General features: G+C 32.0%; 1 protein-coding gene across 49 annotated transcripts in view; it reads left to right on the top strand.

The window, feature by feature from the left end:
* Positions 1 to 17,628, top strand: part of LOC103317042 (BRISC and BRCA1-A complex member 2) — a 226,437-nt gene that overhangs the window by 68,810 nt on the left and 139,999 nt on the right. For 2 of the 49 annotated variants that reach the window (XM_032602067.1, XM_031930138.2), the window contains exon 2: positions 1,220 to 1,287. The exons of 46 other annotated variants lie outside the window; for them this stretch is intronic. The gene's annotated coding sequence lies outside the window, so the exon portion shown is untranslated. Of the gene's footprint in view, positions 1 to 1,219; positions 1,288 to 16,690; positions 16,712 to 17,628 lie in introns of those variants that run through there. One more of the 49 variants, XM_031930139.2, reaches the window with a different exon arrangement.

The following is a 17,628-nucleotide window of genomic DNA, read 5'->3' as shown; positions in this document are numbered from 1 at the left end:
GTGGCGCGTGCGCAACAAATTTTGTTAGAATGATCTAAAGTGAATCTACATAAATAACAGTATATAAATAGTTTTAAGTTTTAATTTTAAGTATTATTTTGTATTTTCTTTTTTGTAACCAGGCCTGCCAACAGGTACCTACGTGTACCTTTGCAGGATTACAGGTATGAACCTCATACCTTGTACATTTTCTGGAATAAATAAATAAATAAATAAATTATTGTGAAAATTTGTTATACACTTATAAGTAATTGTTCATGAATAATGACGTGTATAAATATGTCATACGTAAATAATTATTATTCATATATTAGATACGTAAGAATAATGTTGTATGTATATGCAAGGGTTCACCAGCTTAACATATATAACGAATATTTAGTTATTATATATGTTGTCGTTGGCGATTCAACGGTATTATATTGGTATCGTAAATGGTATCGACTACTGTCATTAACTTGGTCGATAATCGGAAGTTGTCTTTATACATATATACATACATTATATGGTTGAGGATTTTTAGTCTCTTTATTCAGAGTTGTGCTGAATCAATCATACACACTTCGACAGACTTTGAGTAAATAGACTCTAGAAAAACCCTTAAAAGACAGGAAGTGTACTTTCGTCTTTTGATGATTGATTCTTAAAAGACGATGTAATCCTTAAAATACTGAATAGTTACGTATAAATGTGCGCGCGTGTGTGTGTGTGTGTATATATATATATATATATATATATATATATACACGTATGTGTCGTGTGAGTATCTTTTAAAGTTTTTTACTTTGTCCATTATTGGTTGCTGAGAGGGCGCTAGTCGCTTAACATGGTGAATGCGAAACATACGTATGTGCTCTTATTCTTATATGTTCAGTAGCGCTCCTGGCGGTGGTGGGTGGATAATTCTTATATTTGATATTGCTCTGAAGTTAATATTAATTCGAGATTCGACTCGAGATTGTAGTGCTTATAGAAAGTGGAAAGTCTATCTACATTGTGTATTTTGCGTATGTATTGTTTGCTTCTCATACCACACAGCGCATTAGTGGAAAGGGACTAGTAGAAAGGGATTGGAATAATAATAATATTATATAATTTATAATATTACATATAATTATTATGGCTGATGGTAAGTATTTATAAGAATTATATTGCATAATAATTATATGCATGTACCTATATACTTTTTTTAAATATGATTTAATGTTGACATTTTCAGAACGTAATAACGGTGATGATTATTAGCCCCAGCCGCAGCCACCACCTCAGCCCCAGCCTCGGGATGTGGTAAAATTTATTTTTAATTTATTTATTGAGAGTCATTTGGTATTTTAGTTAATTCAAGGGAACCTGAGAATTTTTTTCAAGTATATCGTAATAAAAATTTTAATTATGAGTTAAAAAAATATGTTTATTATAGAAAACTGCCCCTGAATTAAAAGTAATTGGTATTTTTGCTAGTATTTTAATGAAAAAGATATATTTTTTCATTGGATTGTTTGTTTATAGTATTAAAATTTGGTAATATTCGATATTTGATTTGATTCATAAAAGAGAGTAACAGATTTTTTATTTTTGATTTCAAATTGTATTGTGCATATAATATCAAAGTTTGATAATATTATTATATTCGATTTGAGTTATTTGATTTAATTAAATGAGAGCAACTACTTTATTATTTTTGTAATCAGATTTACATATTTGATCAAAGTTTGGTAATATTCGACATTAATTTGATTTAATTATAAAAGAGAATAGCGATTTTTTGCCTTATAACTATGGCAATTGGTGTATTTTTGACGTATAAATAATTATTGAATTATTAATTTTTATTGATAAGAATATTACTGTTTTTTTAAAGAACTAAAATATTATTATCAAAAGTCAATTAATATTCATAGGATTAGTGGAGTAGAAAAATGTATAATCTGAGAATATGCATGAATTTGAATTACTTTAATAGGTGTATTAAACTGTCAGTGTGCAGCACAATAAAGTGTAAAAAATTATTTTATCTCTTAAAAAGTAATGTTGATAGCTTAAGTTAGAATAAATAAGTAAACGGAAGCTATGTGAAGGTGATGATCAATTGTTATTATTTTATCTGCGTTATATTAAAGTTAGATGGTTGAATTTTTACATAGATATTTGTAAAATTAGTCAAATATAAGTTACCGTAACAGTTTTTACTTAATTGTCTTCGTTGAAATATTCAGATCGAGGCCTATGATAAATTTTGGATTTGTCGTGTCAAATTTCTTGTTATCATTTTTTAGAGGATCTAATATTTCTAGCTAGTTGTATTTCTATATTCTAGTGTATTTTTATATGCAGAAAGTTATAATAACTTTGTCTCTTTTCTTAATGCATTAATAAGTATTTTCACTTTTAATAGTTACAAGAAGTTTTGAACATGATACTTGCTTTTCAAATTTTGTTGTTGCTTTTATTCGAAAACTCATATACATAAATATACATAAAATAGATAGTGAAATGAAATTTAAAGTTAAATTGATCTCAAATGACATATTTTAAATTTTTATTTGGACACTCATGTGAATATTATGGTTTATTGCGAAATGTGAAAATCGTGCAGTATTTCTAGTATAGAAAAAAAATGTATATAAATATACAAAAGTGTATAGAATTGTACGTAAGTGTGTATTTTTGTACAGGTATTAAAAGTGTATTATTTGAGATAAATTCAATTGCAATTTTTAACAGTGAAGATTTTCATTATTGCATTGAGAAAAGAGACAAAGTTATTGTATCCTTCTGAATGTAAAAATACACTGGAAACCAAAAATATAATTGGTAAGAGTTAGCAGATCTTTTGTAATAATTTTTATGAGAAATTTGACTCGGCTATTAGCAAATATTTTATAGGTCTTCAGCTGAAAATTTTAACAGGTACTGTAATTTAATTCTAAACATTTGAAAAAATATTTGTGCAAAAATCCAGATATGTAGCTTCAATATAATACAGATGGAAAAGGTTAATGGATTTGGATATCGGCTATTAAAATTATATATGGCTTTTATTTACTAGTTTATATTTACTTAAGCTACCATCATAACTTTGTAAGATGTAAAATAATGTTAAGTATGATTTAATTAAAAAATAATCTACAATACAAGCCTTCATTAATAAATCATTTTCTTCTTATATTGAATAAGTGTTATTATACTATATGATATTAACCTCAAAAGGTTAAGTATGCATGCAAAGCGCTTTATATGTATATAAGCGAAACTGGTTAGTTTGTATAAGTAGTTTTCATCATAGAAAATATGCCAGCCAGATTGGTTAAAATTTTACTAGGAAAATATCAAGACAATAAAAAGTTATCTTGTCAAAAATATTTAAAATTTTACGTAAAGTTTTACAATTTAATTTATTTATGTAAAATTGTACACGTAAAAGTTCTAAATTATTACATAAAATTTGATGTAAAATGCAGTGTAAATATTTTTAACAAAGTATTATTATTAAAAAAATGTTGTAATATACCAGAGAGAGAGAGATTAGTTAAATGTAAAATTTCATAAAAATTATGCACTGATTAAGTTTTTTTTTTATGAAATTATACAATTAAAATAGAAATCTAAATTAAATATATAAGTTTTTGTGGGAAATTTGAATTTTAATCTATCAATAATTTTGTGTTTATATTATAATATCAATTCTTTTAAAGTATATGGAACTCAAAAATGTTAAAAAATGTACAAAGTTATTTGGAATAATAACAAAGACATATTAAATATTTAAATTATAATTTATTTTTGAGAACCAAGTTTTAAGCAACGTTTTCGAGGAGTTGCAAAGATTGCAGGACAATCTTCGCCAACAAGGAGAAACGTTGCGTGAATTGCAGCAAAATAATCGAGGTGAATTATTGAATTATTATTTTGTATTAATTAAACTTAAATATGTATGACTGAGTTTTACATGAAAATATGTATTTTTTAGTACACTTTAGCAAGTTTAGATGCGCTCCGCGCGTTTTTTTTTTTAATATATACGCAGAATGCGGTTATCTTCAAAAATGGTCAAAAATGTTTTTTTAGATCCATATGTTGAATACTAAGCATTCTACAAAAAAAGTTAAATTAAGAAGTTGTAGATCTTTGAAAAATACAACTGTTTTCTATTGACATGATATCATGAAAATGCTTATAACTTAAGTTCGTAGCTAATCAGTTCCCTGTAGCAAAAAAAAATCAATTATTTATCATAATACTTTGCGGCTCTACGTTTTACATGAAAATGTTGAAGATAAAAGTTGTAGTTATTATTAAAACACGGCTTTTTACGGTGACAAACTTGCTTACTTTCTATTTATTATTTAGTTGCAATTTGTTGGTTCGCAATGGCCAGTGCAATTGTTGAAATTTTTGAGTTAATGAAATATATCAATGGGTGAAGTAGAGCATTTGAAGAAGATTGCAGTATCTTAAATTCTAATTATATTCTATTATATGGGCTTTGTAGTACTTCAATGTGTGATGTTGCGCTTTTTATAACCGATTCCGGTGACGCAAACAATCAGTTTACACGAGTTTTTACTTCAATCTCCGTACCGCGGACTCTTACATCTACAGAAGGGAACAACGTGTAGGTCTAGGAACAGGTGATCCCGCAGTGGGAATATTTGCGGAAAAGCGCGAAAATCTCCTAAAACGACGCGAAAACCACCGCAATAAGGGATACTTCGGTGGCGGTACGAACAATGGTTATTCGTAAGGCGAAACCGCGACTACTACTCGTTGAGAGGATAACGCTACAGCCGCTCGACGACGCCACGTAACTATTTTACGGGAATTTCGGGTTGCCGGACTTAAAAGGCCTGTTGATCGACAGCGGCTCGATGGTTCTTCCTGATGAGGCTCGATCGCTTGGCGATCAACAGCGGCGCTACGCAACACCAGAGACCATTACTGGATCGTTTATCAACTCTACAACGGCTCAGTAATTCCCCTTGTTCGAAGCTGGATCGCTTGGCGATCAACAGCGGCGCTACCCAATTAGTCGACGATATCGGGATCGCTTAAAAATCAACAGAAGATTGAAAATTCTCCGAGTACGTTGCTGGATTGCTACGCAATCGACAGCGGCTCAACAGATTTATTAAAATGGCGGGATCCAGTTAGATCGACCGCGTCTCAACGCCCCGAAACGAGTATTCTCTCGTTCTCGACACACGTAATTTCGTTCCGCGTCGCGTACCCCAACCAATACATCCACGACCAACAATTAGTGGCCCTCGTGCCGAATATGCAACAACTTACTTAATCTTCTTCTTCGACTCCGACTTCTTGCTACTGCCCGGCGACTTCCTCTATCTCTCGCTCTGGATCCGTTGAAATGGGGTTGGTGGTAGCAAGTGAGTCCTTTCGGTTCAGCAGTCGAGGATATTGTGTTCTAGAAGGAAGTCTCGTTCACCCTAATAGTCCTGCGCGTTCCCGGAAAACCCGAATCCGCGCCCCCTATATTAATTAACGGCGGCGCGACACCGCCGGACGCTCCCTTCCATCCGCGTCTAACGAGCGAGAAAGAGACAGCTCGAACATGTCATATCGTCCTGACGCGGCATCTAGCTCTGAAGTTATATTCAAGTCATCGTGCAGTCGCGGTGCACGGGACTCCCACTAGCGCACTGGACCGTGCCAGCGCGGTGGTATGGCTCGGTTAGTGGTGCGCGCTAGTGGTGTATGCGCGCTCCCTCCACTAGTCTCACCGACTCCGCGATGATACTCGGTTTCGCGCGCGAGCCTCTCTCTCCGCGCGCGCTCTCGGTCTCCCTTTCGATCGTCCCACCGAGCTACCGCGGTACGCTCATAGATGCGCGGCCGTGATGCGCACTCGTGCCACGCTCCGTGCTCATCCCGAATCCGCTTACTCATGTTGCGACGCGACTCCTAGTGTGTACAGGAGCAGGTGCGTGCTGACTGCGTCGGTACAGCGGTACCCGACAATACCTGACGGACCGCGGCGGCGCTACCGTGAAGGGTATAATCACCTGCCAAGCCCGCAGGGGAGCCACCGCTGCTCCACGAGGCTAGCAGGTGAGGTTATTTTCCTCGGCGCGACGACAATCAATGTTATTGTTCCTCTGCTGCATGATAAATTGCAGCAGGGAACAACATTGATTGCGCAGACAATTTAGTACTAGTGTTCACGTGTAGCCGAGCAGGCTACACGTCGCAATTGTTCAAAATGTGTAAATGGATAAATACTTTGATTTGTGATTAAACTCTAGTTCGTTAACTGATTACCCACATGAAATAAATATTCAAATCTCCACTAATAATGGTAACAGTGAGACTCTGAACATTCATTATAGTTGTCAGGCAGGAAATTCTGGGCAGTGCAATTAAGTGTTTTTTTTTTTACTTCTAAATCAGTAAGTAAATGGGAAATTGATGCATTTTATTGAAATTTATAAAACAATTTATCTATATTATTAGGAGAAACAAAGATTCAATTGAACAGTGGGGACAGATTAAACAATTAGTTTATCGGTTAAGGTACCTACATTGTTGATTGTTTTGGTATAACTCTCAGTACTTCTAAATTCTACCGCTAGGTGTACCACTTTTGCTTGGACGCCCGAATATTTATGTAGTTTATGATTCAGATCGTTTGTTCAATTTTAATATTGAAGTTTACACTCTATATTTAATTAGTATTTTAGATTTTAGTTTGTTTTGACTTGTTGAATAGTTATTATTTTTTTCTTATTATTAGTGATATATGTGCAAGTATGATTACAATTTGTTAAATTGCACAAGTGTTCCTTGTATGTGTATCCTTCTTTCAATAAAGTACTTCAATGGAATTATTAGATAAGTAATTTATTATAAATTAAAAACAAAAATTATTGCTTAAAACTTTTTCTATTAAGCATTTACTTTGTGGAATTTATTTTATTGTTGCAGGTTCTTCAATGTTTATAATGTTTGTAGCAGATGAATTTTTCAACCAGCCTCTTGACTGGTAAAGTATATTATTTTTCATTTATTAAAATTATTGTTTATCTTGTATATAAATGATTTTGTTGCATTTTATTGCAAAGTATAATATGTCATTGATATTTCATTATAGTCAAAAATTGCATAAAAATTTGTTTACGGTTAAAATTATGATTAAAATATTGTTCTTATTTTAATTATTATTATTATTATTAATTTTTCAATGCAATAATGATTGTTATAATTTGCTATGTATAATCTAGTTACAATTTAGTAAAAGTATCTTGTTCAATATTTGTTTAAGAAGTCGATTCTGTGATGCAGTAACCATATATCATTGAGTTAATGATTTAAATTTTTAGAATTTATATGTATTTTTATAATTCTGAGGCATAGTATTATGTTCAGAGCAAGCAAGATTAAAGATTTATCGTTTTAGATTTTGTGTTTATATGCGGTAGTTGTATATGTACCCTGGTAGAAATAACTTATTAAATCCGATTCAAAAGGTAATAGGTTGTAATTGGATTTCTTAATCGGAAATTATTCAATTAAAACCAATTTAATCGATTAAAATCTATTTAATCTGATTATAACTTTTAGTCGGTTTTAATCGGATTCAATCAGTTGTATTTTTCAACAAATATAGCATTTTATTTAAAAACACAACTGTTTAAATCCGATTAAGACCGACTAAAACTTATAATCAGATTAAATAGGTTTTAATTCGATAATTTCCGATTAAGAAATCCAATTAAACCCTATTATCTTTCGAATCGGATTTAATAAGTTATTTTTACTAGGGTATGTACACATCTACACATATGTAAGTATTTAGTGGACGCAAGAATATAATAAAAAATTCATCAATTCAAGATTTTAAGTAACATGCAATATTATATGTGTGTGTGTGTGTGTGTGTGTGTGTGTGTGTGTGTGTGTGTGCTGATAAAAGCAAGATAAGTGACTTGCTGCTGTCAGCCATAGCAAGGCAGCACACATTATGTGTACGACATGATAAATTAGTGGTTGACAAAGACAAGCCTCTACCGTTCACAGGCTTACAGGATACGGACTGTGCAATAATATATGTTCGAAAAAGTATGAAGTGTAATATGAGGTTTTTTAAGAAATTTAGGCTAGGCGTAGTGTAGAATATAGTATATTCAATATATATAGTGAGTTTGAGCGCAAAAAGTTCTTTTAGAAAAGTATGAAGTGTAATATAAGGTTTTTTAAGAAATTTATGCTAGGTGTAGTGTACCATATAGTATATTCAGTATATATAGTGAGTGTAAGTGCAAAAAGTTCGTTTAATAAAGTATGAAGTGTAATATAAGGTCACTTCGTATAAAAATTAGTAAAAGTATGTATATATATATATATATATATATATATATATATATATATATATATATATATATATATATACTTTTACTAATTTTTATATATTTTTATATATATATACATGGTGATGAGTATGATAATATACAGTTACAGTGCAAGTGTTTATTATAGTTAGAGTGAAAACAATTCATATTTTCTTAAGATTTAAGTTTATACAGAGGGATAAAGTATCAAATGTACGTATATATAGATATGCATATGCTCAATGATGGCTTAGAATATAGTATATTGAACATATATAGTCATTGTACAAGTATTTCATAGAAGCAAGTGTGAAAAGTTTAGTTTTTCAAGAATTTAGTATGGGTATAGTGAAGAAATGCCAGTTTCTACCTTTATTGTTCTACAAAAGTATGTCTAAAAAGATGCATATACATGGTGATCATGTAGAATATAGTATATTTAATATACATAGTGAATTTGACTAAAAAAAGTTGTTTTGAACTAGTATGTTGGGTAATATAAGGTCACTTCTTATGAACATCAGGTCCTGCGCACGGACGGAAAGTCACTCTTTGGAGAATCCGGCTTCGCTACTAGAAAAACTTTCTTCAAATGGGTATTTAGGCTTTTTAAATACAGTGAATTTGTTCAAAATTTAATTTTCTACAAAATAGCCATAATACTTTTATGAAAAAACCTTTTTGTAAAAAATGGCTCAGAAAGAATTGAAAAAAAACACATTTTTGGTCAAATCCAATAGGCTTAACTTATGGTAGTAGCTTTAATAAACAAAATATTAATGAAAGAGTAATTTTATCTCCAAAAAATACAGATGTACTAAGTCTTAATGAAATTCTATCAAAAATGGAAGATGAAGTTGAAGAATATATTAGAATAGATTCAACGCTTAATGATAACGACAAAAATTTAAGAACTGATTTACCATTCGATTTTATAAATTCAATAACACCAAATAGCCTTCTACCACATAAATTAAAATTAAAAGAAGGAGCAATTGTTATATTATTGAAAAATATAAATTTAAATGATGGATTTTGCAAACGGGACAAAATTAAAAGTTGATGCAATGTTACAATATTCTATTCGTGCAAAAATAATTGATTGGAGTAAAATGGGAAATAAAGTATTGAGTATTTAATATAAATGTAATCTAAATTACATGTTAAAAAACCCGTTCCTAACGTCGTTCGTTCAAAATATATTATGCAATAGTGATAAAATAAAAGTTTCGTTAAAATCTTATTTACTAATTTTTTATAATATTAACAAAAAATGTCTCAATGATGATCATAAAATTTTTATCAATAGGCTGTTTCTAAGTAAAGATAATTTACACATATCTTTTGAACAAGGACAGTAAGAAACTAATTCTTATGATTGCGGCGTTTTTGCTATAGCATTTACAGTCTAGACATCTTAACTGTAATATTTAAGAAATCTAAGTGTAGCGGATAATGAAAGCTTAACCAATATATCTTGAGAGTTATTTGAAAAAATTAGAAGTATTTTCAAAAGCTTACAGTAATTTAGACGGCCTCTCAGAACATAGTGGAAGCCTTTTTGAAGCTTGCAATAAATTTTGCTGAAATTTTCATGAAATCTCTTTAAAAGTTTTCTGAACACTTACTGTAATCTTTGTCAGTAAGATAACGGCCTTTCAAAACTTTATCAAGCTTTCAGTAAGCTTTAATTCATATTACTGCAATATTTGATGAAATATGTTAAAAAGATGGTAGTAGTAGTACTAGTAACTAGTACACTAGGAAGTACTAGTAATATTGACTAAAATATTTCTGAGGTTAAAGTGTCGCGGACATTTCCGTCTTCCAGGAAAGTTACAAGCACGCTTTTTGAAAGGTTTCCAAGCTTCCGTGAAGCTTCCTCTAACCTTCCATGCTATGTGGGATTTGCAGTCGCTATTGTATTTAATAATTGCCCATGTAATATACCATTTGATATTAGTAAAATTCGAGAACATTTAATATCCTTTTTAAATTCACTCCTCTATTATTTTTGGTCTTACCTGCTTTTGATCGTTTTTCACATATTTTTTTGTTTATTGCAGTTTTTTTAAACTCATTTGTTGATATCGCAATTTTCTGTATAAAGATAATTTTTTATTTTTGAAATGTGTTTATCTAATAATATTTCACCATTTAAATCATTTAATTTTACCACGGGATAATATTTATTTTCTTTATTAAAAGTTTGCTTTTTTAATTGAAAAATGAGTAATTCGATGTCATTATATAAATGACATAAACTAAAAAAAATTAACTTTTAAAAAAGTAAAAGGTTAGGCGAGTTTGATGACAATTCATTAATTACAACAATTCTTCTATTTGTCAAAATTAATTGACTTTCCTGGTAGAAAATCACTCATTTAGAATGGCCGTAAAGGCAAAAATTTTCTAAGTAATATTGAACATATATAGTCATTGTACAAGTATTTCATAGAAGCAAGTGTGAAAATACTGGACATTTTAAATTTCATAAAAATAGCGATATCTTGGGCATTTTTTATGGCTGAGAATTATATTTCATGAAAATATCAATAAATCAATTAATTTTTCGGATGTAAAATACAATATTATTAATATTTAGGCGTAAGCTGAATAACTTTAATAACATATGGCAAAGCTCGTAGGGCTTGAGTGGAGCAACGTCTGCGTGGCTTAGTCGGCTAAGGCATACGGATGTACTTATTTGGCCTCGTGCAGGGTGTGGGTTCAAGTCTTCGATCAGACAGAATTTTTTCTGTTGCAAAAAATTATTTTATACTTTCCTTTAAACTAAAAACTCGAATCAAAGCATGATAAATACCATTTCCAATTCTAACCTCAAACTGTGATAAGCACGTGTTACCCAGCTGTGTTACTCGACCAACTATAATGGGCAGTTTGTACTTAAGAACAAGGTAAGCAGATTGAATCCAAGAACTGCTCATTAAGTTTGATAAAAAGCATTACATTCTGCCTAAGAAATGGCAAAGAAAACTGCCTAGTTCTTAGATTCCATTGCAAGAGCTGGCCATTAAGTGGGTTACCGATTCTACCAGGGTTTTAGCAACTAAATTACAGATAAAACAGAACTAAGATCGATTAAGGAGGAACACCACCTTTGAAATTAAAATCAAAATTTTTCAATAAGAATTTGTAAATACTTATATAAATAAATCAAATTTTTTTTTACTATTCTCAGACATAATTATTTTAATTTTGATAGTTTTAGACCTTCTATATACCTCTATAATACCTACGTATAGTAGGGAGTCCATAATTCACTGACCGTAAGATTCCAAAGGAACGAATGGCCCAAATGAGTTCAAACTCCAGGATATTGTTTAAAAGTACGTTAGTTATGGTATGAATGAGGGGATTTGGTTTAAATTCCATAGAAAAAAAGTTATGTTAAAATTAATCAAAAATTGATAAAAAAAAATCAGTAATATGCTTATAAAAGTTTTTCTATGAAATTTAAACCAAATTCCCTCATTCATACCATAACTCATGTACTTTTAAACAATACTAGAGTTTGAACAGCTAGACTTAGACGCATGCGTACTACATGAGCCAATCACAAAACGTCTATCTTGGCTTTACGACATCCGGTCATGACTTTTTTATATAGGGATCCTGGAGTTTGAGCTCATTTGGGCCATTAGTTCTTTTGTAATCTTACGGTTAGTGAATTATGGACTCCCTACTATACGTAGATATTATAGAGGTATATAGAAGGTCTAAAATAATCAAAATAAAGGTAATTATGTCTAAGAATAGTAAAAAATTTTTTTTATTTGTGTAAGTATTTATAAATTTTTAATGAAAAATTTTGATTTTAATTTCAAAGGTAGTGTGCCCCCTTAAACAAAGTCAAGTTTATTATATGTAATCATAATGAAGATAAACGAAAAAATTGTTTTATTCATCAAAGGGCTTATTTAACTTAAAGTTTTAGTTATTTAATGATAAATTAGGAACAACTCTCAAGATACTGTTACGTGGGATAGTCGGGAATTAAGATGGTCGTAGCGTTCATAGGATGGGCCTAGGAACTTGATGAAAGGTGCAAGAAAGACTTCACTGAATGTATTGAATGGTCTTTATTAAAGGATAGTGAGAGAGAGGTGTATTGGATAGTGTGATTCCCGTAGAACTGCGCTGCGAGCTGGCCACGCACGGCTAATTAAGCCTGCCACTGCACATCGGTATGCAATAATAAGGCGGGTTTAAGGTGTCATCCACTCGGTTCGTCCGAGCTTGCGATGCTCTTTCGTTGTTGCTATGCTGCGCTACACGTATGCACGCTAGTGTGCGTACGTGACACGCCCAATGTCCGCGACGTCATCGTCCCGATGACGTGTAATTATCCTCAATCGTGTGTATTGTAAGTGTACTGATGTTTGTGATTTCTTCTTAAATGTAAATACATGTCTGGTCTTTCTCTCATTTTATATATAATTATAAAAAATGCTTAATCTAGTTACAGATAATTCTTGTTTTTATAAACTATATAAAAATGTATTGTAATTAAAAGGTAACAATAGGTATAATATGAAAAATATAATAAGTAATTAACTTGATTTGTTTGTATGCTGTGTATAAATATAAACTTTTTTTTGTATCTGGTGAAATTAAATTTTTGTATGATTTTCTTTTAATTGTAACTTTCTACATATCATCGATTGTCGAATCGAGCTTGGTGTTGTGAATTATTTATTTATAATTATTTATATTCATTGTTCCACATTAAAAGGTATAAACGAATTTGACAATTGAAATTAAATGAAATTTGATAGTGTTAAGAATAGAATCTAAGAATGACCATAGTTTTGTCTCATGCGAATATCAAGAGAAATGAGATTTTTCAGAATATACTGCTGTGGGATCGTAGAGATTGTTCACTGGTTATTGACTGTGTCTTTTTTGATTTTTTTTGAGTGCAAAAATTTGTATGCTTTTTGTTGCATATTAGGAAAACATTAGTTCATGTTTTTCCGTGAAGGGCGCATAAAAATGCTTAACTGTTGACATTTGCACTGATAAGGTTGAATGTTTGTGAACAATCAAATATACGCTCGTGATATAAGACTATTAATAATCGTGCTTTATTTTGTGCTCATAAAAGTATATTGAGCTTTGCTTTTGAGCGATAGCCAATAAATTCTTTTTCATTTTCTCATGCCATTGGATAATCGTTATGCCTGATACGAGTATCCCATGCTCCTTGATTTTTTATTTGAATTTGTTTGTTAGTTGCGTGAGTGCTATTCGTGAGAATATTTAAACCTTGTCGTTTCGACTATCGAATCATGTATGTGTGTGTGTGTGTGTGTGTGTGTGTGTGTGTGTGTGTGTGCGTATATATATATATATATATATATATATATATATATATATATATATATATATATATATATATATATATATATATATATAATTAAATCTCTTTTTCTCTCGCTCTTCATATCCTTCTTTCACATGGCTCGCATAGCTAATTGAATATAGGTGCACGTGCATTTGTCGAGTATATATCCGCTCGTTGAATTTAAAATTATCTAATCCTTCCGCTATTGTGAGAAAGCTAGAGATATAAGCGATGCAGTTTTCAATTGTGTAGAGTATATATTTTGAGAAAGAAAATTTTGAAATTCGTATGAGGGCGAAATGAATTATATATCATAAAGTTTGATATACTTTCGTGATAGAAAATAAATGTTAAAATATCTGTCAATATTTAAATTTTATATAATAAATTATTGAATTAAGTTGCATGTTTTGATAATATAGAGCATGATGTTTACAAGGTTGATAGAATGGGATAAACAAGAAAATTATTGAGCACACTTGAAATAATTTTAAGATCTGCGCAATATTTCAGCTTACGTTACTGCATGAGCCTCTAAGAAATTAAGCGTAACGTGAATAAAATACTAAACTTGTAAGCTGTGCGAGGAGGTGTACAGTGAGAGGGGAGCCGTTGCGTATCGCAGAGGAATGTTCCGTTCCTCACCCTGCCAGCTAAAGGTATAGGATATTCTTAAACGAGAAGAAAGATATTTGTTACAAATTTAAATTTACGAGGTATTAATTTATTCGTTGCATGTTTGTTAACAAATTTGTAAAGTTTGAATGAATTCTTAATGATCAGTATTGATAAATCAGGTAATAATCCTAAAAAAGTGTAGATTTTTGTGAATTAAAATCTTTATAACTTTTACCGCATGGTTTAATCTTTGCTAAAATTTGACCAAGCGTATAATCTATCAATATTTAATAGCATATTAAATTTTGTTGAATTCTGAGTGGTTGGTCATTTTGTTTTTCTGGGTAGTATTAAAAAAAAAACCTCCTGATAATGTAGTTTAATTTAATATTTTAGGTTAAAGACTTGCTCGGTAAATTTTCTTCTCTCTTTTTTTTGTAAGAATTATTGGTGTTGCTTGCATAATGGTGCACCTAGTTTCTGATATATAATAACTTAACACTAGTTACGTGAGATGAATATGTTAAGAATAAATACAAATGTATTTACTCCTCTGCAGTTTTGCTAGATGTGCAGGTGTTATTCCGAGAATAGCAAAAAATGTATAGCACCAATTTTGTATGATCATTCATTTTTTTTAATTTTTTTTTACGCGCACTGCCGCGCGCCCTTTGGCCGCGGGATTAATAAGACGATAGCTTTTCTGGTAAATTAACTAATGTGTTCGTGGGATGCGTATGATAAAATGATGTGACGTTTAGTGTTATATTGCGCCTGATGATCGATCCTGCGGATTGTAAATTACTTTAATTCTGTTCATTTGAATGATTGCTGTGATTTGACGAATTTACCTCGGTGGGTTTTAAAATGCTTTGAGGGCAAGGTGATGGATCTTTGAGTGCCGTGCATCTTTTAACTTTATCCATGATTATTTTGATTATATCCTCGTTTTTCAATTTGATATTTTTTGTCATATAATGTATACCGATTATTTCGTAGGGTCCTTCGTAATCTCGGTCGTGCTTGCCCTTCTGTGGTTCTTTTAGCATATAGACTAGTTCCCCTTCTCTAAACTGTTTTACATTCAGTTTCTTATCGTAGTAGTATTTTGATCTATATTTCGCCTGAACTAAGTTCATTGCTGCCAAAGTTTGTAATTGAGCTAAATTGCTTATTAAATCAGTAATGTATTGGTTATAAGTTACGGACGTGTCAGTGTCTCTCGACTGGAAGCTTGACGATGTACGTGGTTTTTGTCCGAAGACTAACTCGTGCGGTGTGAAATCCGACGCCTTGTGTTCCGTGCAGTTATATGCAGGCTGGCAAATTGGAAGCCAATTACTCCAATCTGTTTGTGATTCCATGTACTTTTTTAAATATTCAGTTAGTGTATGATGCATTCTCTCGATACCGCCGTTTTATTGCGGATGATAGACTGTTGAGCAGTATTTATCTATTTTAAACAGTCTAGCAAATTCTTCCAAGAGTCTATTTTGGAAGTGTGTGCCTTGATCTGTCAAGATAGCTGCTGGCGGGCCAAAATAACATATCACTTTGTCCGTGAATGCTCTTGCAACCTCTTCAGCTGTCGATCTTCTTACCAGTATCAAAATGCAATATTTTGTTAGCCAGTCTTGTACTGTTAAAATATAATTGAAACCTTTTGAACTTTTTAACGGACCGTAAAAGTCCATTGAGACTTTTTGAAATGGTTTAGACGGCGTGTCCGTTATTTTTAGGGGCATTCTTGTTTTTGCCCTTATAAGTTTGTTGGTTTGGCATTGAGGGCAGCCCAATACAAATTGCCATACCTCTGGTCTCATATTACGCCAATAATAATCGTTTGCGATTTTACTTATAGTTTTGTTTATGCCTCTATGCCCACCCATAGCGGCTTCATGGTATTCCTTAATTAGTTTGTACCTGTCCGCCACCGGAGGAACAGGTAAGGAGTTAAGATAAATTATTCCATTGGCTGGTATACCATTGAGGATCGTCTCGAATAGGCTTATGAAGTCCGCCCACGCTGATAAACTCAACATTTCTAGATCTCTAATTAATGTAAAAGAATTTATATTTGATTTTGCAATTTCTGATCTTAGATTTTTAATATGTTTCCTTAAATGCGCTTTGAGCGGTTTTTCATTAGCGTGACTTTTAACGAATAATACGAAAAGTTTCATGCCTTTAAAATCTGTTATTAAAACATCTCCCAAATTTCTTTCGGTGTTTTTCAGAGTATTTTCATTTACATATCTTCTTTCCAGCATAGCGTCAAGGATTCCCGTGTCCAGGTATATGTCTGTGGTTAGTAAGAAAATCAAGTTTTCTTTGTATCTGAATGGATGTTCTGGAACTTCCTTTGGTTTGGAAAATAATGCAGGTACTTGATTTTCTGGTATTGATCATGGAGGTTTTTTTTCCCTTGGTGGCCTTGTATTTACTACACGATGCCGATTCAACAGTGCATTTTTGCCCCTTTCAATTATCATAGCCTCTCTAGTGCTTATATCAACAGATTTCGGTGTTGTTGCTGCTTGCATGCTGAATCTGAGAGGTTTGCAAATTGTTTTGGCCTAAAAGGTTTTGTTTGTTGCTCGCACCATGCGACTGTTTGTTGCCGCTGTTAGCATTGTATGATTCTTTAGGTTCGGAATTTTCAAACTCCGGCAACGTATTGGATTCTACTTTTATGTATGGCGTGAAGTGTCTGCCTACTGAATGCAAATGAATATAATCATGCGTTTGGTTTGTAGTGATATCCCAGTAATCCATGGTTTCGTTGCTCTGCTGGTAATGTATACACACATTTTGTTTAAATTCCCAAGAAAAAATGTATGCGCAGTCGGCATCTCCGTATTCTGTTGGTGATTGCAGAATTTTCAAAGCTTCTTGAGGGCTGCCACAATTCTGTAAGAAAGGCGATTGAGCTAATTTTGCTCTGAGGCCAAGAGCCGAATAATTTAAGTTTGCTGTTTTGATAATGGAATGGAATAAGCAATTACCCGGTGGGTATGGTGGTATGTCATCGCTTCGTATAAGGCTCGCATGTGGGTCTGCACAGTGATCATAATCAAATACTCTGAATCTTCCAAGATATGAGACCGAGGTGTCCGGTGTCGTTGACTCTACTTATCGTTCTCGTTCGGCTTGTCGAGGGACGTATGCAAAATCGTCAAAAGCTTCAAAGACGGACACCGGTATTCCAAGAGGTTCCGAATTTCCTGAAGACGTGTCCGAGGCTTCATACTCCGACTCCTGATTCGCTAAAAATCGACTGACAGTAGTCATGCTATTACA

The sequence above is a fragment of the Nasonia vitripennis genome (assembly GCF_009193385.2).
Source record: "Nasonia vitripennis strain AsymCx chromosome 4 unlocalized genomic scaffold, Nvit_psr_1.1 chr4_random0009, whole genome shotgun sequence".
Taxonomy (NCBI): domain Eukaryota; kingdom Metazoa; phylum Arthropoda; class Insecta; order Hymenoptera; family Pteromalidae; genus Nasonia; species Nasonia vitripennis.
This window is presented reverse-complemented; position numbering and strand designations above follow the sequence as displayed.